The 22,604-nt window shown below is 47.6% G+C and overlaps 1 long non-coding RNA gene across 1 annotated transcript; it reads right to left on the bottom strand.

The window, feature by feature from the left end:
* Nucleotides 1-11,020: 11,020 nt before the first annotated feature.
* On the bottom strand, nt 11,021-20,891 carry LOC126508604 (uncharacterized). Its single transcript, XR_007593900.1, has 3 exons — nt 20,743-20,891; nt 15,550-15,829; nt 11,021-12,412 (listed from the first exon to the last, which is right to left on the bottom strand). It is a non-coding gene; the product is annotated as an uncharacterized lncRNA (long non-coding RNA).
* Between the last annotated feature and the right edge of the window lie 1,713 nt (nt 20,892-22,604).

Here is a 22,604-nt window from a genome sequence, read left to right on the forward strand (position 1 = left end):
TTGTCAGTGCCTTTACTCCGAGACCCATCTCGCCAATCCGACCATTCAGGTCATAAGAAAGCTATTCAAAGAGACCTCATTCCTCAGGAGACACCTGCTTGCTCTTGATTACCTAACATTTGACACTCCCACATAGCAAGTCCATCAGTGGCCACAGATTCCCCCCCCCCCCCCCGTTCCACCTACAGCAATTTGACTGACATCTGTCACGCTGTATGAGGCTCCCTACAATTTCCTTTTCAATCTCCCTTTCCAATTCCCTTTATCAATTCCTTCTGATTATAAAGAGAAAGCACGCTCGCTCTCTCTCTCTCTCTCTCTCTCTCTCTCTCTCTCTCTCTCTCTCTCTCAAATAAAATTTAGGCCCTGGAGTTGTGGTTCGGCAGTAGAACACTTGCCTACCGTGCACAAGGCTGGGCTCGAACCCCAGCACTACAAAATTAAATGAAAAAGTAAAATAAAACAAACTCCAGAAGTTATCGAGGAGGATGAAGAAGAGAGTTTCTGGGGCCAAAGAGATGGCTCAGCAATTAAGAGTACTTATTCTTTCTGAAGACTTAAGTTCAGTTCCCAAGATCCACATGGTAGGTCACAAACCTCCAACAATTCCAGCTTCAGGGATCTGGAGCCCTTCCCTGGACTCTGTGGGCACCTAAAACCATGACATAAATTCCCATCAACACAAACATATATGTAACTAAAAATAACAAAAAAGTAGTCTAAAGAAGAAGGGGAGGCTGAGGAGTGATGGTAGATTTGGTGGTACATATTTATAATACTTGGGAGGCTGAGGCAAAAGTCCAAGGCAAGCCTATGCTATAAAGTGAGATGCTGGCTCAAAAAAAAAAAAAAAAGATAAATAAATAAAGAGAGTCAGGAATGGTGACTCACGCCCATAATCTCAGCACCCAGACTCTGGCAGGAGCATTGCCAAGGGACCCAGGGCAGCCAAGAGTGAAACTCTGTCTCAAGCAAGCAAACAAAATAGAGGAAAGTCGTTCATGAGAGCATTCCCGAGGATACTGGAGCTGACATTTTGGAGCAGATCCTTACAGGCTCTCTGCACATGCGCGCACACGGTGCACACCGGCTTACAAAGTTATTACTACATGCGGTTTCTGGTTTCCTTTGGAGGGACCTGCCCTATAGCCCATGATGTGGCTTCAACAGAAGCCTCTTGTCTCCTCCCTTCCTGTTGCAAGATCTAGCAGCAGGCAATGGTGAGGACTCAATTAGCCTTTAACGAGCTTAATAAAGGTGTCTAAAGATGGCGTTATGCTTTTAACAATTTAGCCACGAAGAGTTCCACGTTCCCTGCAGCTGGATGGACTCACAGGCGGATGGGCATGATGGGAAGAGCACCCTGCTTGGAGTCAGGCTGGCTGAGTTTCTAGACGGGCTCTTGTCATTTTCCTGTGTGGGCAAGTCGCTGCACCTCTCTCAACCTCAGATACAGCTAAATAAATGTGAACACTGGGTGTGAAATCCCCGGTAGACGGAGATTAATATAGAAAGCCACAGCTGGCCAGTGTGGAGAACAAGAGACGGAATGTGGCGTGCTCAACTCTCCATGGGACATCTACGTCACAAGGCTTCCAGATCATTGCAGAGGAAGGAGAAGAAAGATGATAAGAGCTAGGCATGGGGGTATCCATAGCGAAACAGTGTTATTTGCTAAGCATAACAGTGTGTGGAACTCACAGTGGTCCTGACTACACACTAAAGAGCTCTACAAGATCAATGCACCCAGAAGTCCAGCATGGAAAGAGGAGGGGCTCACGACGCCCCCGTTCTAGCTGAGAGTAGCTGACAGCTGCTGGAGACTTTGGGGTGTCAGTCTAAAGCGGTTCCTCAAGTTCCAACAGATGGTCCCACAACAGCAGTAAGAGGATTCGGGAGGCCTGGTGGTGGTGGCGCAGACCTTTAATCCCAAATGTTTAGGAGACAGAGGCAGGCAGATCTCTAAATTCAAAGTCAGCCTGATCTACAGAGTTAGTTCCAGGACAGCCAGGCCTATTCAGAGAAACCCTGTCTGGGAGGTCTGGGGGGTAATCAGCAATAACAACAACAACAAAAACCTACCAAAAAATCAAAACAAAGCACATGAAATTGAGAGAGAAAACTGGTGGGGAGGGACAGGAGCAGAATCGGAAGGAAGGGAATAGGGAGCATGGATTTGATCAAGGCATTATGCATGTATGAAATCCTTAAACAAAAAAATTTTTTGTTCTTTTGTTTTTTGGTTTTTCAAGATAGCGTTTCTTTATGTAACAGACCTGGCTGTCCTGGAACTCACTCTGTATGCCAGACTGTCCTTGAACTCATGGAGGTCAACCTGCCTCTTCTCTCTCCTTCCAAAGTGCTAGAACTAAAGGTGTGTGTACCATGCCCGACAATAAAAAGAATATATATATCCTGCGTGTATGTCTTAAGGTTATCAGACCCCCCTGGATCTGGAGTTACAGGTGGTTGTGAGCCACCATGAGCAGCCAGTGCTCTTAACCACTGAGCTGTCTCTTCAGCCCCTATAAAAAGAATTTTTAAGACCTGGTGTGAAGTACTAGGAGAGCACCAAGCACTGTGTACTAAGCCATTAATCTGTAGTGTGTGCTATGTGCTCAACTACACAGAGGACTCGCTATGATTTCATGGTAGAAAATAAAGAAGAAACTGTGATTGTCCAACCCCGGAAGAAGGCAAGAATTTTAGAGTTTCCCAGATGCTACAAGTAATGCACACATTCAACCTTCTATATTTACTGTTTCTGCATCCATACATCCAACCAAACACAGATTAAAAACATGATTAGAGTCGGGGTAGGTGGTGCATCCCCTTAATCCCAGCACTTGGGAGGCAAAGGCAAGCAGATCTCTATGAATTAGAAGCTAACTCGGTCTATGTACATTGAGTTCCAGACTAGCCAGGTATACACAGTGAGACCTTGTCTCAACAGTAAAAAGGACAGACCAATTGTGGACACGTCTGTGCTGAACCTGTACACGATACAACAACCATATAATCAACAACCATATAAAGGATGTTGTGCGGGAAGAAGGAAATAAAGGAGCCATTTGCCTGACAGCTGCTACCAGGCCCCATTTGGAACTTAACACAGCATCTTTCCAGCTTCATGTAGTAAAACTGGCATGTGCTGGGACCAATAAGATCCTTTCTGGTGCAAAAGTGGGTGTTTCTCATTGTCTGGAGATCTGCTAGAGACATTTGACATCTTCTGACACATGGCACGGCTGATGGTCCATAACCCCCTTTTGAATGAGTCTCACTGTGTAGCCCAGGCTGATCTAAACCCCATGGCAATCCTCCTGTCCCAGACTCCCAAGTGCTGGAACTAAAGTTGTGAACTGTCGTACACAGCTGGAACTCTGCCTCTTTTTTTTTTCTTTTCTCCTCCTTCATCCCCTTCTAGCTGTTGAGCTTTCTCTCCAGTCTGTATGGATTAAGAACCAGCAAAAGAAGCTGGGCAGAAGTGGCTCACACTTTTAATCCCATAATCCTAGGATTTAGAGGCAGAGGCAGTTGGGCAGTTGGACTGCTGAGGTGGGGGCCAGTCTGGCCTACAGAGGGAGTTCTGGACAGCCAAGGCTACACAGAAAAATCTGTCTCAAAAAAAAAAAAAAAAAAAAAAAAGCCAGGCGGTAGTGGCTCACACCTTTAATCCCAGCACTCAGGAGGCAGAGGCAGGCAGATCTTTGTGCGTTTGAGGCCAGCTTGGTTTACAAGAGCTAGGTCCAGGACAGGCTCCAAAGCTAAAAAAAAAAAAAAAAAAAAAACCCTGTCTCAAAAAACCAAAAAGAAAAAGAAAAGAAAAAAAGAAAGGACCAGTAAAAGGAATTTTGTTCTCCCATCCACTGGTAACAATACCATTTACATTGGTTTTGCTTTTACTTTGGTTTTGAGCCTATGTCTCTTCATGTGGTCTATGCTGGCCTTGAACTCACTCTTCTTGGCCTTTTGCTTTGACCAGGTGTTATGATCACAGGTGTGCACCACCCACCAGTATTTACATTGAACCAGGGGTTATAAATCATCTAGAGATAATTGTAAGTCCGTGGGTGAATGAGTCCAGGTGCTGTGCAAATGCTCCCTTATTTTATATTAGAGACTTGAGAGTCTGTGGGTTTTCGTGTCCATGGAATTCTTGAGGCAGTCTCTCCTCAGACCTTAAGGCTGCCTTTGGCTCTTTTTTTTTTTTTTTCCCCCGAGACAGGGTTTCTCTGTGGCTTTGGAGCCTGTCCTGGAACTAACTCTGTAGACCAGGCTGGTCTCGAACTCACAGAGATGCTCCTGCCTCTGCCTCCCGAGTGCTGGGATTAAAGGCGTGCGCCACCATCGCCCGGCTGCCTTTTGCTCTTTGATATACTTTTTTAAAAATTGTTTTAGCTTCGATTCCCCGACAAGGAGCCAAAAAAAGAAAAAGAAAAAAAAAAGAAGAAAAAAATTGTTTTAGCTCAGAAAATTCAGGCCAGACTACTTGCCCCCCTTTCTCTCTATATATATATGTATATATGTTTTTTGAGATAGGGTTTCTCTGTGTAGCCTTGGCTGTCCTGGAACTTGCTTTGTAGACCAGGCTGGCCTCGAACTCACAGAGATCTGCTGCCTCTGCCTCCTGATGTAAGTGCTGGGATGAAAGGAGTGTGCCACCAGTATCCAGCCGCCCCTTTTAAAGTAATTATAACTAATCAGTTCTATAGCTTGATTTAATGGAAAATTATTTTAATGTGCAGATTGTCCCCCTCCAGTTATCGGTATGTCTGGCTTGGTGTCCTGGGAATGGCTTCCTAACTCCTTGCCCTTGGTGACGGAGGCCAGTGGTCTTGGGCAAGTTCTGTAATCCTCTGAATGTCTCCATTTTCTTGTGTGTGAAATGGGGTTTACGATCCTGCCCTACCTGTCTGACCGAACTACTGGAGTGAGGTACTGATGAGTGAAAGTGATTTGGAAATCCACCCATGTTCACACCCACAAAGGTGCACATCGCAGATCCAAAGGGGTCAGCCGGGAAACCGGATTCCAGGGGGAGACCACACAGACGTGCAAGTACCGGGGTATCTACACGGCCAGGCACTGCTGGGGTGCTGGAGGGAGATAATAAAGAAAAGAGACTTGGGCTGGAGAGATGGCTCAGCAGTTAAAAGAGCACTTGCTGCTCTTCCAGAGGACCTGGGGTTCAATTCTCAGCACCCACATGGCAGCTCAGAACTGCCTGTAACTCCAGTTCCAGGGCATCTGACACCCTCACACAGACATAGATGCAATGTGCATGAAAGAAAGATAGAAAGATAAATAAATTATATTTTTAAAAATAAAGGGGGGGGGGAGACTTAGTCACCATACTTTAGGAGCTGAGGCTGGGGTGGGGTAGGATCAAGCAGCAGCCTGGAAGGCTCGCTGGGCCATGGACACAGCTCAGCAGTACAGCAATTGTTGAGCCTGAGCAAAGCCCTGGGCGTCTTCTCCAAGGGCAACACAAAGAGTGAGAAGGAACCCAGGTGGCTTTGCTGGTTTACACCTGTAATAACCACAGGCCGGAGCACGAGAATTGCCGGGAGTACAAGGCCAGTCTAAACTACGAGACAGCAAAATTCTGTCTGCCTGGAAACAAAAACAAAAAATAGCAGTAATAACCCCAAAATCTAAGAGAAGAATAAAAGAAAATGGGAGCTTGGAAAAAGATGCCCTCTGAGGTCTTGGTGTAAGAGCCAGGATGGTGCAGGTGCAGAAGGACAAAGGGGGGAGTCTTTCAGGGTGCCACCTAGAAAGGTTTCTCTTTCTTTTCTTTCTTTTTCTTTTTTTTTTAAAATGATGCCTGCCTCCTGCAGTGTTGGACCACTGCCCTGCTAATTTTATTTTTTTCTAAGTGTGCATTGGTGTTTGGCTCGCGTGTATGTCTGTGTAAGAGTGTCGGATTCCCTGGAACTGGAATTACAGACAGTTGTGAGCTGCCATGTGGGTGCTGGGAATTGAACCTGGGTCCTCTGGAAGAGCAGCCAGTGCCCTTAACCACTGCACCACCTCTCCAGGCCTGTAAGGTTTATTAGGAGGTAACATCTGGCTAGGTGGTGAGTGGAGGCACACACCTTTAATCCCAGCCGTCAGGAGGCAGAACCATGAGGACCAGGCCAGCCAGGTCCATAGAGTGAGTTCCAGGACAGCCAGGGCTACACAGAGAAATTGTGTGTCATAAAATCAAAAATAAATAAGAGTTAACACCTGAGAACACACCTGAACGCTTGCGCGAGAAGAACAGTCACAGGAAGACCTGGAGGACAAAGTGTTCCCAGCGAAGGGACCAGTGAGCAGAAAGTCCCAGGGCAACAAACTAACCACATGAGCGGAGCATGGTGCAGGCTGCTGGCTGGGAGCCCGCTGGGGTGAAGCAGGCTGGGCTTTGAGGCAGGCTTGAAAGACCTTTCAAAACTTGATCTAGTTTGTGCGCCACAATGATCACCCTCCGCTGGAACTGAAGGTCCCTTTCGCGAAGGCTTTGTACAGGACACGAGGGAATTTGCAAACTTGGCACAGGCTTTAACCACGAACAACCCCCTCTCACTACCTCCCACCCCCCCCCAAAAAAAAAAGCAGTAAGAAATGAGTTACAGAGAGCCTGGCTGGCATGCCCTAGGGCACCCCGCTGCTCCATTCTCCCGAGGGCTTTCAAGCCCTGTCTCTGATCCTAGCCTCAATCCTCAGAGGGTTTACAAGGACACTGAGCAGGAAGGAGAACCTGCAAAGGTCCCTTCTCGTGCTCCAGGACTTCCGGCTTCAGTCCATACTGGGCTCCGGAGAGGAAGTACAGAGACCAAGCTCCATCTTGTCCTGTGGTGCCAAGCGCATTGCTCAGCCTACCGTTTGGCAGAGGCAGGAGCATGGAACAAGGGGTAAGTTCCCTGAACCTGGGCAGCCAAGAGCAACCCGATCGAGCAGGAAACTGGCCTCAAGCCAGGATCAGCCATCGGAGCACCTGGAGCCTTTGTTCCCTTGATTCCACGGCCAACTTTCCCAGGCAGCGCCTGCGCTGAGTCTTTGGAGCACCTGGACCAGAGAGGAGCTCCCACGGGATCTGGTTCTCTTCCGACAAGGAGTGGCCGACTCGTGACCCTGTGGGAGGTCTCGTGATATTAGTTTCAACAATACCAACCTTAGCAGTCCACTGATGGGGATCAAGCCGGTCATTTTCCTAAGCCTCATAACAACCCCAAGGGACAGGTGCCATAATCACCCCCCATGTTCCAGATTAGGAAATGGAGCTTACAAACAGGTTAGATGACCAACCCAGGGTCTTGCAGCGACAGGAACTGAAAATACAATAGATTCTGGAATCCACAAATCTTAGACCTGTGACCCTGGGCAAAGTCTTTAAACTTCATCTGATTCTCAGGGCTAGACATGTAGCTCAGTTGGTAGGGTGCTTAACCAGCGTGCCAGGAAGCCCCGGGTTCAGTCTCTAGCACCCGATAAGCCAAGTGTGTTGTTCGCTCTTGCCTGTCATCGGCCTCAGCTCAGGAGGAGGCGTGAAGAGCCAGCTCCAAAGTCACCCTCAACCACTTCTTAAGGTCAAGACCAGCCTGAACTAGGTATGACCTGTGTCAAAAACAAGCAAATAGAGGGTAGAGAGATTGCTGGCAGTTAAGAGCCCTGGCTTTTCCTCCAAAGAATCTGGGTTTGATTCCCAATTGAGCACACGGTGGCCTGAACTCTTCTGTAACATAAGTCCTATAAGGACATCTATACTCCCTTCTGGCTTCCCAAGGCACCAGGCACAGGCATAGCACAGACACACACGCAGACGAAACACTGATACATATAAAATGAATAAACAATTTCAAAACAAGCAGTAACAAAAGCCTTCCACTGATTCTGACCTCAGAAAACGGCTATGCAAAGCATATGAGCAGGCTGGACCTGCATCTCAATGGTTGAGCCCTTGTTTAACACGTGAGGCCCTGGTCTCCACTCTCAGTTCCAAAACACCCTGCCCGTTAGTTGGTTTGATCTCAGAAAAGTCTGAGCGCATAGAAGGGAGAGGCAAGAGGATCCAGACATTCAAGATCATTCTTGACTACATAGTGAGTGTGGGGCCAGCCTGAGACACATGAAACCTTGTCTCCTCCCCAACTCCAAAAAGAATGAACACAAGAACACAAACACCATCACCGACAAAGGCATAGACGTCAGACTGTGGCCCCAGCTCTTCCTAAAGGCTCACTCAAGCCCTCCAACGTGGTCTGGAGATCCCCTTCTCTTTCTCTGGTTATCCAAGGGAGGACTGCCAATCATCTGACTTTGGGCCACAGTGACTGGTCGATAAGAAAAATGAGAGACCTACATGAGCCAGAACTTCTACCAGGAGTTTAGACTTGGAACTAGAGAAGCACATTCTAGGTTGCTGAGCTGGAAGGATTTGAAGCCAGAGCAGTAGCAGACAGCCATCCTCTGGGGCTAGAAAGGCTGTTTGCAGAAGCGGGTAATGCTGAAACCTTTAGAGGACAAAAAAAAAAAAAAAAAAAAAAAAAAAAACCATCTTCCTTGGGGCTGGAGATATGGCTCAGTGGTTAAGAGCACTGACTGCTCTTCCAGAGGACCCGAGTTCAATTCCCAGCACCCACATGGCAGCTCACAACTCTCTGAAGATCCAGTTGCAGGGGAATCTGACAAATTCACACCAATGCACATGAAATAAAGTTTAAACCATAAAAAAAAAAAAACCATCTTCCTTCCCTTTGCATCTTTCCAAGTCCCTGTCTTCCCTCCTGCCTGCCTGTCCATTTTGTAGCTGAATGAGGCAACTCAATTCCTTGATGTTGCTGACATCTTGCGAGCCCTGTTTAACCACACAGGCTCAAGAGGTAATAAACACAACAGTTCAGTAGGAGAGATGTCACCGGCAGGACCGGATGGTTTGCCAAGTGAAAGTTCTGGGCAGTCTCAGCTGTCAACTCAGAGGCAGATACCTCGTTCATTCATTCAGGTATCTATCGGGGTCCTGCTCAAGCCAGGGGTGGAATTAGTCACATGACCATGGTGGATAAGGAAGAAAAGTTCCCCTTTTCACGTCCTAGGACTGGTGGGGCTTGAGGAAGGCACTGAAGGAAGATCAATTCTGGCTAGGCAGAGAGAGAGAGAGAGAGAGAGAGAGAGAGAGAGAGAGAGAGAGGCAGAGGGAGTTTTCTACCAAGCGAGAAGCCTACATAAAGATCAGGAGGCAGAGCTGTGATCCCAGCATTTGGGAGGCAGAGGCAGGAGGACCACATGTTCAAGGCCAGTCTAGACAACGCGGGGACATATTCTGGGGGGCGGGGTAAAAACAGGACTAGAGATGTCATTTGGTGGTGGAGTGCCGCTGGCTCTGAATGTGTTCTCATTGGCTGCTGGTGGTTGGTTTTGATCCCTGTCCTGGGTGGGGTGGGGAGGGTGGTGGAGGGAGGAAGAGGGAGGGAGGGAGAAAGGAAGAAAAGTGTGTCACTTGGTTAAAAGCTAGTCATTGAAGTGGGCAGAAGAGCTACCACTAAAGAGGGTAAGGTCAAGGGAGCGAGACTGTTGCCAGACCACAGATATTCTTACTATATATATATAAAAAAAGTAGGTTTTGCCTAAATCACAGGACATAACCCCAGCTCTGGCAGGACTGAGCTACCGCTGACCCGCCCTGTGTAGCCCCGTCTCTGTTGTGGCTGTCACACCCACGCTCTCCCGGCCCTTAGCAGCCAGCTCCACCCAGCACCTTAACCCTCATGGCAGCCATCACCAGGTCATGCCCCAGACACCGCCCGCCCTGCTGGCTTCTGGGCAAAGTTGCCAACACAGCATTCCTGCCTAGTCTGTAATTTAAACATGACCTCCTCCCCACAGACTCTGCACACCAGACACACACTCAGCTGCTGGAGTTTCTGGAATAGGGGAAGTGATTTGGGGTCCCTGGGATTCCTGGCCCTTGGTTTCTGGGGAGCTAGCTATCTTATTTCTGCAAGGGAAAAGGCTGGACATAGTCACAGACCCCATAGTTGGTTCTTAGCTCCCGACTAGGGAGAACACGCCTCCCTGTGGTCAAGAGCTGCCCAGCACCTTCACCTTCATAGAGACAGATTTTGTGCCTTTATTCTTTTATTGTTTAAAAAATAAATAGGCCTGGTGGTGGTGCACACCTTTAATCCCCACACTCGGGAGGTAAAGGCAGGAGGATCTCTATAAAGTCGAGGCCAACTTAGTCTACAAAGTGAGTTCCAGGACAGCCAGGGCTGTCACACAGAGAAACACTGTCTCAAAAACACAAGAAGACAAACAAACAAAATGACCAACAAGATGTCTCAGCGAGTTAGGTGCTTGTCGCCAAGCTGGATGATCTGACATTGATTCCTGGGACCCACACAATGGAAGGAAAGAACCTGGATAACTCCTGGAAGTTATCCTCTGAATATATGAAATAAATGTAAACAATAAAAACAACACAGCCACAAACCGTTTAAACCACACAAAATGATGGCGGGAGATAGCTCAGCTGTAGAGTATATGAAGCTCTGGGCTCTATTCCCATCGCTGCATTAAAAGCCGGAAAGTGAGTCAGGCAGCGATGGTACACACCTTTATCCCCATCACTCAGGAGGTAGAGGCAGGCAGATCTCTAGTTCAAAGCCAGCCTGGTCTACAGAGTGAGTTCCAGGACAATCAAGGCTGTCTGTGTGCGTCTTGAAAAAACAAACAAACAAACAAACAAACAAAAAAACAGAATTCAAAGCAAAACCAAGAACAGGAAAGTAAAAGCCTTTCCAGTCTCTCTAGGAATTTCATAGCAAAAACTTGGAAGATGTTCTAAGGTTTCCAAAGCCAAAGTTCCCCTTTCCTCCTTTCTCTTTCCCCTCCTTTTCTCTTCAATCTCCTACCCCACTTTGTTGTTTTGGAGACAGGGAGTCTATGTAGCCCTAACTATCCTGGACTTCCTATGTAGACCAGGCTGGTCTCAAACCCACAGAGGTCCACCAGCCTCCGCCTCCTGAGTGCTGGGTTTAAAGGCGTGCGCCACCACCGCCCACTCAGCTAGAGTCACAAGCAGTTGTGAGATGGGTGCTTGGAGATGGAGGCTGCTTGTTCATTTCCTGGTCGCCCAGACCCAAAATAATCACACAGAAACTATATTAGTTACAACATTGCTTGGCCAATAGCTTAGGCTTTTTATTAAGTAACTCTTATATCTTAAATTAACCCATTTCTATTCATCTGTGAATCACCACGAGGTGGTAAGGCTCTGGATGATGGCTTGTGTCTTTCTCTTTTGGCAGCTACATGGTGTCTCCCTGACTCCACCTTCTTTTCTTCTCTATCTCTGCTTGGAATTCCCGCCTTGCTCTATTCTGTGTTGCTATAGGCTCAAAGCATCTTCTTTATTAACCAATGGTAATAATAAAACATATTCACAGCATACAGAGGGGAAACCCACATCAGGCACCAGGAATTGAATTCAGGTCCTCGGGAAGAGCAGTATATGCTCCTAACTGTTGAGCCATCTCTCCAGCCCCTAATTCTTTCCTGTTTTATCAGCTAATCAGAAAGATGTCGGATCTGCAAACCTTCAGACAGACAGCCTTATGGGAAGGTGCTCCACAAAGTTAGAACCTTCTATTCTTCTATTCCAATAGCCTCATCAGCTCAGAGGGGCCAGTGGGAAGGCTCAGTGGGTAAAGACGCTTGCCACCAAGTCCAACGACCTGAGTTCAATCCCCAGGACCCACATGGTGGAAGGAGAGCTCTAACTCCTTAAAGATGTTTTCTGACAGTCACATAAACACCGTGGCATATACACGTGTACACACACACACACACACACACACACACACACACACGTAATAAAAAGGACAAAAAGATTCCTCTGTTGTCAAACAAAAGGGAAAGTGTTTCTCCCCACACGTTCCCCAGCTTTGAAAGTCCAGCTTTAGACCGACGTCGTTTCTTTGCATTGGGGTAAACCTGTGTCAGTGACGCTAATTAATTTACAAGCATTTTTGTCTGTCTTAGGAAATGCCTGGGAGTTACTGGGGCTGGGGCAGAGGATTACAAAACCCAGAAGTCAGACCCTGATCTCTTAGACACAACAAACATGGTGACACACCTGCACGTCGTCAGGACACCCTAACAGTGCCACCAGCCTTGTTCACGGCAGTCGTCTGGGTGGGAGCATGGCTGATGGCCGGAAAGACTGTACAAGAGAATCTGGAAGACCGGTGCCTCCTGAGGGCCCAATAGATGTCAAGGTGAACATCTATACTTCTCTGGAGATACAGTCATTATGGTCCCCTAAAGAACCATGGCTCTCTCTCTTGTCAACAATGCTCAAGGTTCTCTTCATGCAGATTCCACAACAGCCAGGAAAGGTGGCACACGCTCATGTCCCCAGCACCTGGGAGACAGAGGTAAGATAATCACAAGATTAAACTACATAGCAAGAGCCTGTTTCAAAAAATAAAAAGCATCCAGGCAGTGGTGATGCACACCTTTGATCCCAGCACGTGGGAGGTGGAGGCAGGTGGATCTCTGTGAGTCTGAGGCCAGCCTGGTCTACAGAGCTAGTTCCAAGATAGGCTCCAAAGCTACAGAGAGAACCCCTGTCTTGAAAAACAAAAAAAAAATAAATAAATCCTTCTTGTTGGTTGTATTTGTTTATTTACTTATTTGACAGCCCCCCTGTGTAGTCCAGGCTGGCCTTATCCTGTCCTGGAACTAGCTATGTAGACCAGGCTGGTCTCGAACTCACAGAGATCCACCTGCCTCTGCCTCCCGAGTGCTGGGATTAAAGGCAAGTGCCACCGTGGCCCGGCTCCTGGCCTTGAATTCTTGACCCTCTTTCCTTAGCCCTCCTCTGCCACTCCCAATTCGAAGATTACAGATTTGTGCCACCAGACCAGGAGAACCTCTCCACCTTCTCTCTCCCCGACATTCACTTGCGCCACTGAGAATCAACTGTGAACCACACCAGTTCCACAGGGCTCAGATGTTCACCTATTCCTGCTCCTGGGGACCTAAGGCTTCACCAGGACATCCGAGAATCCCTCAAGGCACACCACAACAGAGCCCCGTTGCCTATATCCTCATCTCCCCTGTCTCCTTGTTTGGAGGGAGCAGATCGGGACCTGGGATCACCAAAGTCCAGAGGGCTTTAACCCACAGAAGCTGGCTGTTTACTCTCTGAAGAGAGGATCCCAGGGTAGGGTCTGTGTGGCTTCCCTACGCATAGACCCTTAAGGAACTATAGGCTGCAGCTGTTTACTCTGACTGGCCTGCCGGGTAAGCCTGACCCTCCTTCAGGCTCAGTTAGATAGGGTATGGCTTCTGAAATTAGGTCCCTCAAGCAGTGCGGCTTGAGGGCAGTTTTTTTTTTTTTTATCACATCTGGTGTGTGTGTGGGGGGGTCATTAGTGAGGAATGTTGCCCACCCAGGGTTGAGGACTCCAGTGAGCCTGACCTTGACTTCCTAGTAGTTTTCCAGAAGATGAGAGAGAAGTAGGCCTTTTACTCATTTACACTGTGATCGTAAATTGCCACACAAATGGGAAAGACTCTCAAGGGAAAAGCCCAGTTCTCAGCGACAAGGAAAGTTAAGGACCTGGAGTATGCTCACACTGCCTGCAGTACAGGCTTAGCAAGAGTGAGGCTGGGGGTTAAATCCCCAGTGTCAAAAACCACCACCACAACTTCAGACAAAAAACTCAAGCAAGCCAACTAAAGACAGTTGAATGGATCAAAACCTGTAGGCTTAGATAGAACCAGGTAGCTTTTTTCCCACTCCCAGGAATTGGCATCCACTGGGATACCCTGGGACCTTTAACAACAGGAGGGAGGCAGACCCCTCCTGGCAGCACAGGAGTGGATTTAACCCTAGGGAGCTGGCCACCCACTGCTTTTGAAATGGCTCAGGTCCCATTCCTTAGCAAGAAGGAATTCTGCTGTCAGCGGTGAGCTCAGTCTTTGGACTTGAATTTGTCTTTGGCTAGGCACTGGATGACCCATTTGGACTCCATGTTCTGGCTTCTGAACAGGACAGCTTTGCTCCGGGACATGGGGTGGGAGGCAGGAGCATCGTTTGGCTAGTTTTGGTCGAAGGAACAAAAACTTTTCTCAAATTGGCTTAATTGGTGTATTATTTATTTTTCTCATTGCTGAGACAAAGCATCTCAGGAGAGTTGCTTGGAGAAGAATTTGGCTTCTAGGCAGTGGTGATGCAAGTTATGCCTGGATCAGAGTCCCCCAAAACCAACCATAAGACCAAGTCCGGTATGTAAAAGATTCTTATACAAGTTTGCAAACTCTGTCCAATGTATTGGAGTGATCGGAGAGCCCCGAGCTCAGTTAGAGCTGGGTTTTTATAGTACCAAAGATGGGGATGAGGGATTTCTAAGGTTCAGGCTGACATTGCACAGTGTGTCCTGGTGAAAGGCGATGGGTGTGTGCTGGCAGATGACTCTATTCTACAACGGTGGGAACGTTAGGAATTTCCTTTAGACAGTCTGTTCCTGGGTGGTGCCTGGGTGGTCTCAGTTCAGGGTCTATCTTGGGACCAGGTATTGCCTTAGGGTAGACTATTGAGACTCAGGCCTCTATTGAGCTGGGTCCTACATTGCACACATTTAATCTCAACACTCAGGAGGTAGAGGCAGGTGGATCTCCATGAGTTCGAGACCAGCATGATCTATAAAGGAAGTTGCAGGACAGTCAGAACTGCACAGAGAAACCCTGTCTTGAAAAACAAAAAACAAAAGAAGAGTACCATGCCAGGTTTTGTTTTTTTCTTTTTCTTTTCGTCTTTTGCTTTGTTTTGTTTCGTTTTTCTATATGGGATTTCTCTGCGCAGCCCTAGCTGTCCTAGAACTTGCTTTGTAGGGGCTGGAGAGATGGCTCAGTGGTTTAGACCACCGTCTGCTCTTCCAGAGGTCCTGAGTTCAATTCCCAGCAACCACATGCCTGCCTCTGCTCCCCCTCCCAACAGTTTGCTCTCTCTCTCTCTCTCTCGCTCTCTCTCTCTCTCTCTCTCTCTCTCTCTCTCTCTCTCTCTCTCTCTCTCTCTCTCATCTCACTATGTAGCTCTGGCTGTCCTGGAACTAATTTGATAACTCTTGTGCCTCTGCCTCCTGAGATTAAAGCTGTCCCTCCACTCACTCAGTGATGGCACACACCTTTAATCCCAGCACTTGGGAGGCAAAGGCAGGCGGATCTCTTGTGAGTTTGAGGCCAGCCTGGTCTATAGAGTGAGTTCCAGGACAGGCTCCAAAGCTACACAGAGAAACCCTGTCTCTGAAAAAAACAAACAACAACAAAAAAGATGTGCCCCACCCCAACAATCTTGAAATTTTGATCCTCCTGTCTCAACTTCTCACGTGCTGGGATTCCAGCTAGACACCGCCGGCCATACCCAGATTCCATAGCCTCCATAGCTGCTTCTTTAAAGACCACCATCAGGTGCTGAGCACGCCACCTGTCGGTAGCCAGGGCTCTAAGCTTCTCAGGCCAGTGGTCCCATATTGACTTCCAGTGCTCACTTACTTAGAGGCTTCCACTGTGTTGGATGAACTAAACGCTCTTTCCTCCCGGCGAAGCCCAGGCATAAAATTCACTGGTCCAGAAGCCAAGATCCTATTGCTTGATGCGTCCAGCTTCCGTTTGGCTTCGGCAAACTCTGCCCTTCCCCCTGGCTCTTGGCTGGCTTCCCGTTTCTTTCATCTTCTCTTTTTGCATAGAATCTGGGTTCCTTTTCATTTGGCCTCCCCAGCAGTATTCTATGACAGTCGTTTATTCCCCTCCATTATGAACAGTAACATAAGCTCTGGCAAAAAGAAGTGGAAAATTCAGCCAAGTGGGAAGATGAATGAGAAAAACAGCTCAGAGCCCCGTTACCTGAACTCCAGTGTGGCTAATTTTTCAGTGTCCGAGGAGACCATTCTTAAATGAGTCTTCAATACCGTTCTGTGCTTTCTTTTTCTAAACAAAACAAAACCCAAGCCCACAAGAAAAAACAACAACAAAAAAAACCCTCTTTAAATCTGAGCTGCAATCACCAGCATCTTGTGTGTTTTTCCACAAAACAGTTCTATTACAGAAACACTGTGTGTGTGCACAAATGCTAAGTCCACCAGTGGTAAATCCACCTGTAGTTTCAGTACTAGCGTGAACAGGTGCAGGGATGCGGATATTTTTAGAAGCAGCTTGTATAACACAGGAAGGTTCCCTTTTAGAGGCTTTGGAAAGACCGAGCTACAAGGACCCATTCACTAAAGCCCTTGCTGGCCTGAAACCCACTATGTAAACTAGACTGGCCTCCAGCTCAAAGAGGACCACCCAGCCATCCTTGGCTCTCTAAGGATTAAAGGACCATACCACCACACTGACCTTTTAGACACTTCTAGAAGCCAGGACAAACAAGGAATTTTGTAGATTGTTGACTTAATTTTTTTCATTTCTGGTGTTTCCAAAGTTCCCTACTCTGACCACTCTTTCTCTTCTTTAAAATATTTATTCTTTCTTTCTTTCTTTCTTTCTTTCTTTCTTTCTTTCTTTCTTTCTTCCTTTCATTGCGTATTTGTCCATTCATGTGTCTGTGCGCATGATGTGGACGGGTGGGCACACGTGCCACAGTGTGCATGTAGAGAGGTCAGAGGGCAGTTGTAGAGCCGGGTTTTTTTTTTCCCCTTAATGTCACAAGTGTCCAAAGAATCAAATTCAGGGGTCCAGGCTTGTGAGGAAGCACCTTTACTGGCTGAGCCATCTCACTGGCCCTGGCGATCCTTGTTTGTTTGGTTTTGGGTTTGTTTGGTTGGTTATTTTGAGGCATGGCTTCTCTGTGTACCCCTGGCTGTCCTAGAACTCGTTCTGGCACCAGATCTCATTATAGATGCTTGTGAGCCACCATTCGGTTGCTGGAAATTGAACTCGGGACCTCTGGGAGAGCAGCCAGCACTCTTAACAGCTGAGCCGTCTCTACAGTTTCAATAAATAAATCTTTAAAAGAAAGAAGGAAAGAAGGAAAGAAGGAAGAAAGGAAAGAGAGGAAGAGAGAAAGAAAGGGAAAAGGAAAAAGAAAAAGAAATTCTGTATTAGATAGCCAGTGGCTATACTGGATACTTGGGATCCCAGTGTAGACCCAAGCCTTTCTCAGGGTGAGCTTTTAATCACAGAAACCATGTCCTGGGTTGGCATATTTCAGTTAACAACAACAGTTAGCCCGAAGCAGAAGCAGAACCACAGGAGCCAAAAAGCAAGGTTAGTACTTTTGAGACTTTCCCAGAACTATGAACTTTGATGGGTTAGGCCTTTGTTTTAGTTTTGGCAGTGTTGGTGTCTATGTGCTGAGTTTTATGGCCTGAATGGTACTTCCACCATGGAGTCAGTTGTGCTAAGATCTGGGGCTTACTAAGGTCTGGGCCCTGTTACAGAGTGGCGTTCGCTCTTCCTGTGTTCTTGGAAATGTTTCCTCAGAATCGGAGCTTATCAGAGAACAGCAAGAGAGTGAAACCACGTGCTCAACGCAGATAAGGTTCTCCAGCAGTGGAGGAAAACAAAACTGTGAACATGTGTAAATATGAGGGATTTCTTATTTTTATTTCTGTGTGGTGCTAAGACTGTAACTCACAGTGTCATTTAGGCAGATAAGTTCTCATTAGGTTACATATCCCAGCCAAGCCCGCCCCGCCTCAACACCTCCTTTTTGTTGACAGACTCACTCAGTAGCTGGCAATGAGCTCACTGTATACACTATGTAGCCCAGGCTGGCCTTGATCTCAGGGTGATTCTCCTGCCTCAGCCTCTCAAGTGCTGGGATTATAGGAGTATACCACCATGCCCAGCTGTGTCACAGTTCTAAGTGGCCAGGTTCAGGGACTGTTGTATACAATGAAAGTTTGTAAGACTTGGGAAGACATGGCTCACCACCACGGTCAGCTCAGTGGAGAATTAAAGGTTATTGACTATACACACACACACACACACACACACACACTGAATTCTTGGAGAAAAATAAATTGTAAGCCTGTTAATTAGAGTGCTAGCTTTTGTTTGTTTTACAAGACCAATTTTTCTGTGTAGCCCTGGCTGTCCTAGAACTTGCTCTGTAGACCAGGCTAGACTTGACCTCAGAGATCCTCCTCCCTCTTCCTCCCCGACGGTCACTGAAAACACTTGGTAAAGTGGTTCACCTCACACTTTTCATGTTATGTAGCATCAGAGTCTACCCAGGTCACCTGAACAACAGGATGCTTTCTCTCTGGCACACACCAATGACCAGCAACCTTCTTACTTAGTTACTAAGTCCCGGGAGCTGAGATTTGGAATCATGACTGCACTGCCCAAACAAGGGAGGCTGAGCTCACAGGTTCAGATGCTAACTTGATTATTTTTCCTTTTGGTGACATTTAAGCCATATATTTTACAGTTTTTATTGTGCTATTATTTTATGTGAATGAGTGTTTTGGCCGCATGTATGTTTCTGTACCACATGCGTTCCTGGTGTCTGTGGAGGCCAAAAGAGGGCATGGGAACCCCTGGAACTGGAGTTAAAGATGGTTGTGAGCCACCATGTGGGTTCTGGGAATCAAACCTGGGTCTTTTGGAAAAGCAGTCGGTGTCCTTAACCACTGGGTCATCTCTTCAATCCCAAACTTCTTTTGGGGAGGGGTTGTTTCTAGACAGGATTTCTCTGGACAATGGCTCTGGCAGTCCTGGAACTTGATTTGTAAACCAGGCTGGCCTCAAACTCACAGAGATCCACCTGTCTCTGTCTTCTCCTGAGTGTGTACCACCACGACTGGCTGTCTCAAACTTTTATATTGTGATGTTCTTAGTATAAATTTGAGTAACAAAGCATGGCTCTGCAGAAGAAATGAGTATCTCTGAACAGTTCAGACTGCATTATCCATTGGGGTAACCTGTGCTTGTTAAACTCTTGACACATGGCTCCTCCAAACTGAGGTATGCTACGCACATTCAATCAGTTTTGATTTTGGAGACTTAATACAAAATAATTTACATAAAGGGGATAGAAGAGATGGCTCAGCATGGATTGCTCTTGCAGAGGACCTGAGTTCAGTTCCCCACACCACATCAGGTGACTCACAACCGCCGGTAACTCCAGTTCCCAGAGATCCTATCTATGCCTCTGCCCTATGAGGGTACCTGCGTGCTCACACACACTACACATAGAGACAGCTGCTCTTGCAGAGGACACAAGCTTGATCCCAGCCATCACAGAGCAGCAGCTCATAGCCATCCCTGACTCCAGTTCAGGGCATCCATGCCCTCTTCTGGTCTCATTGGGCACTGCATGCACATGGTACACAGACATGCATGTCGGCAAAACACCCATACACAGTTAATAAAAAGATAAAATCTCAAAAAACTAAAAAAAAAAAACCCATAAACTTCCTCTAATTCCTTAGTGATAACATGGTACAAAAATTATATTCTGAATTTTTGTGAATTTATTTATTTGTGTGTATAGTTGTGTAGATAGTGCCTCTGTGTGTGTGTGTGTGCCTGCCACACACATGTACTGCCCAAGGAGGTCAGAAGACAGCCCTGGATCTGCTGGAGCTGGAATGACAGGCAGTTAGAAGCTTCCAGACAAGAGTGGTAGGAACTAAACTCGGGTTCCCTGGGAAGAAGAGCAAGCAAGTGCTCTTAGCAACTGACCCATCCATCTCTCCTGCCCTGTGTATTTGAGTTGAATAGAATGTCTTGCTGGGTGTGGTGGTGCACACCTTTGATGCTAGCACTTGGGAGGCAAAGGCAGGTAGGTGGATTTTTGTGAGTTCCGGGTCATCTAGGGCTACATAGTGAGACCATCTCTCTCTCTCTCTCTCTCTCTCTCTCTCTCTCTCTCTCTCTCTCTCTCTCTCTCACACACACACACACACACACACACACACACCACACACTATTTTAGTAACAATTAGTGATAACTGTGAATTTGCCTTTGCTCTTTTAGTATGTCACCGGTTCTCACAGAACTCAAACTGGCCTCTCACTTGCCGTGTAGTGAAAGATGACCTCGAATCCCCATCCTCCTGCCTCTACCTCCCAGATGCTGGGATTACAGGTGTGTGCTGCCATGCCCAGCCTTTTTGTCCAGATCTGTGTCCTTGTCCTTGTTTTGACGTAGGCACTCAGTGAGTAGCTAAGGCTAGCCCACTGTGTGTTTTCTTGCCTCATTTTCTCACGTACAACTTAAAATCACAGGTGAGCCCTGCATGCATGCCGTTTCTCGGTCAGCAGCGCTGGAACAACATCCGGCACGTCGCAAACAGGTATACGTGTCAGTTCTTGTCACCTCACCGTTCCTGCCTAGGCCGGTGAAGACTTATCAGGTGGCAGTTTTCACCGGGCACACTTCTCACCTCGTCTCTAGCCTCTGATTTGGAGATGGATCCCCCCCTCCCCATCTGTCTCCCCTCTAGCCTTGGGTTTGGTCCTTCCTTTTAACTTCCTGTCCTCCCCTAGACTGCTCCAGAGGCACCCTCCGACCCCTCACTCCCCAATCCCTACCCCCTTTCCCTCCCCCCTCCTCCCCCGTCCTCCCCACCCCCACCCCGCCGCCTCCAAAGCTCAGAATTTCCACAAAGGTGAGACTTTCTTGCTGTCTCGTCTTCCGTCACCAACTCACCCCAGCTGGCTCTGTCTGGTCCCAGGGGCTCTGAGCCACAAGCATCCCCCCCCCGCCCCGTTCAGACTGATCCCCTCCCTCCTCACCTGGACTTCATGATCAATTCAAAGACCCAATGTCTCTCCGTTTCCCCCGCAGCCCTGCCCTTTTGAGGTCTGGCTTAAGGAGAGGTGGGACGGTGTTGGCAGGCTGCCTTGCGGCTGCCCCCCAATGCCTTTCCCCTGACCGGCCCCCACCCCTGAGGCTGTGGGTCTACTCTCTGCCTGGCAGCTGGCAGAGAGGCGATCAGAGTCTCAGCTGTGACTGCCCCCTCATCGGTTTCTCGCGAGACCCATGTAGACACCAGATGGCAAGTTTGCAGTGCATTTAGCAGGGTGAGAACAGGTTTTGTTTGGGAAAATATCTCGATCAGCCAGTTGAGCTGAGAAGGGGAGGGTGCCAAGGACATGGCTGAGGAGAGCTGGTTACACACGCGGGGAAGGAAGTAACTGTGCAAAGAACAGATTGTAAGACAGTGGTGGGAGACCCCAACAACAGGACAGGAGGAAAGCTAGAGAAAGGGGGAGATGCAGAACAAGAGAACAGAGAGCTCTGCGGGTGCCTTGATTGGACGATTTTTACATTTATTTCATTTTGTCTGTCTTTATGTATGTATGTTTACATGCATGCATGTATGTGTACATGAATGCTTGTGGAGTGTGGTGGTCAGAGGAAGTCAGCTCTCTCCTAATGCCAGTTCTGTGGATGGAACTCGGGATGTTTGGCTTCCTACTTTTGTTAGGGGGTTGGGTCCTGGCCTCAAAGTTTCAGACTTCAAACTTGTTAGCTTCTTGCCACAGCCTCTTAACCCCTAGGATTACAACAGTGTACCACTGGACCGGGTCCTAACTTTTCATTTATTTATTTATTTATTAATATTACTTTCTTTTTAGACTAGGTCTCACTTTGTAGTCTTGGCTGGCCTGAAACTTACTATGTAGCCGAGGCTGGCCTTGAATTCATAGAGTTTCACCTACCTCTACTTCCCAAGTACTGAGTTAAAAGTAAATGTCACTGTGCCCACTTTTTTTTTTTTGAGATTTATTTTTTATTTGACATGTATGGGTGTTTCTGCCTGCACGTATGTCTATGCAGCATGTATGTGCAGTGCCTGACGAGTCCAGAAGAGGGGACCTGGTGCTCCAGGCACTGGTGAGCTACCATGCTGGTGTTGGGGACTGAACTTTGGTCCTTTGCTAGAACAAGTGCTTTTAACCACTGAGCTATGGCTCCAGCTCCCTGGTAATTTTTTTGTTGTATTTCTGTGCTAAAACACATATAACAGTATGGTGGCACTGCCTTTAATCCCTGAACTCCAGAGGCAGGTGGATCACTATGAGTTCAAGGACAGCCTGGTCTCCCTGGTGAATTCCACTTCAGCCGGGGCTACAAGGTGAGACCCTATCTCAAAATAAAATAAAATAAAATAACCCAGGCTTGGTTTCACATACTTTTAATCCCATCACTCCAGAGACAGAAGGAGGTAGATCTCCGAGTTCAAGGCCAGCCTGGTCTACAGAGTGAGTTCCAGGACATCCAGGACTACGCAGAGAAACCCTGTCTTGAAAAATAAAATAAATACAGATGGAGAAACGGCTCAGTGTTCAAGAGCACTAGCTGCTCTTCCAGAGGATCTGTTTGAGTCCCAGCATCCACATGGTGGATCACAACCACCGGTCACTCCAGTTCCAGGGGATCTGATGCCCTCTTCTGACCTTCCCGGGCATCAAGCCCTCATGTGCACACACACATGCCTGCATATGAAACACACATAAAATAAATTTAAAAAATTTAAATAGCCCTGTTGGGGTGGGTGGGGTGCGTGGGTGATGGTGGCTGCCTTTAATCCCAGCACTTGGAAGGCAGAGGCAGGTGGATCTCTGTGAGTTCAGCCTGGACTACAGAGAAA

The sequence above is a fragment of the Alexandromys fortis genome, unplaced genomic scaffold (genome assembly GCF_014885135.2).
Source record: "Alexandromys fortis isolate MF-2015 unplaced genomic scaffold, M_Fortis_MF-2015_v1.1 scaffold_86, whole genome shotgun sequence".
Taxonomy (NCBI): domain Eukaryota; kingdom Metazoa; phylum Chordata; class Mammalia; order Rodentia; family Cricetidae; genus Alexandromys; species Alexandromys fortis.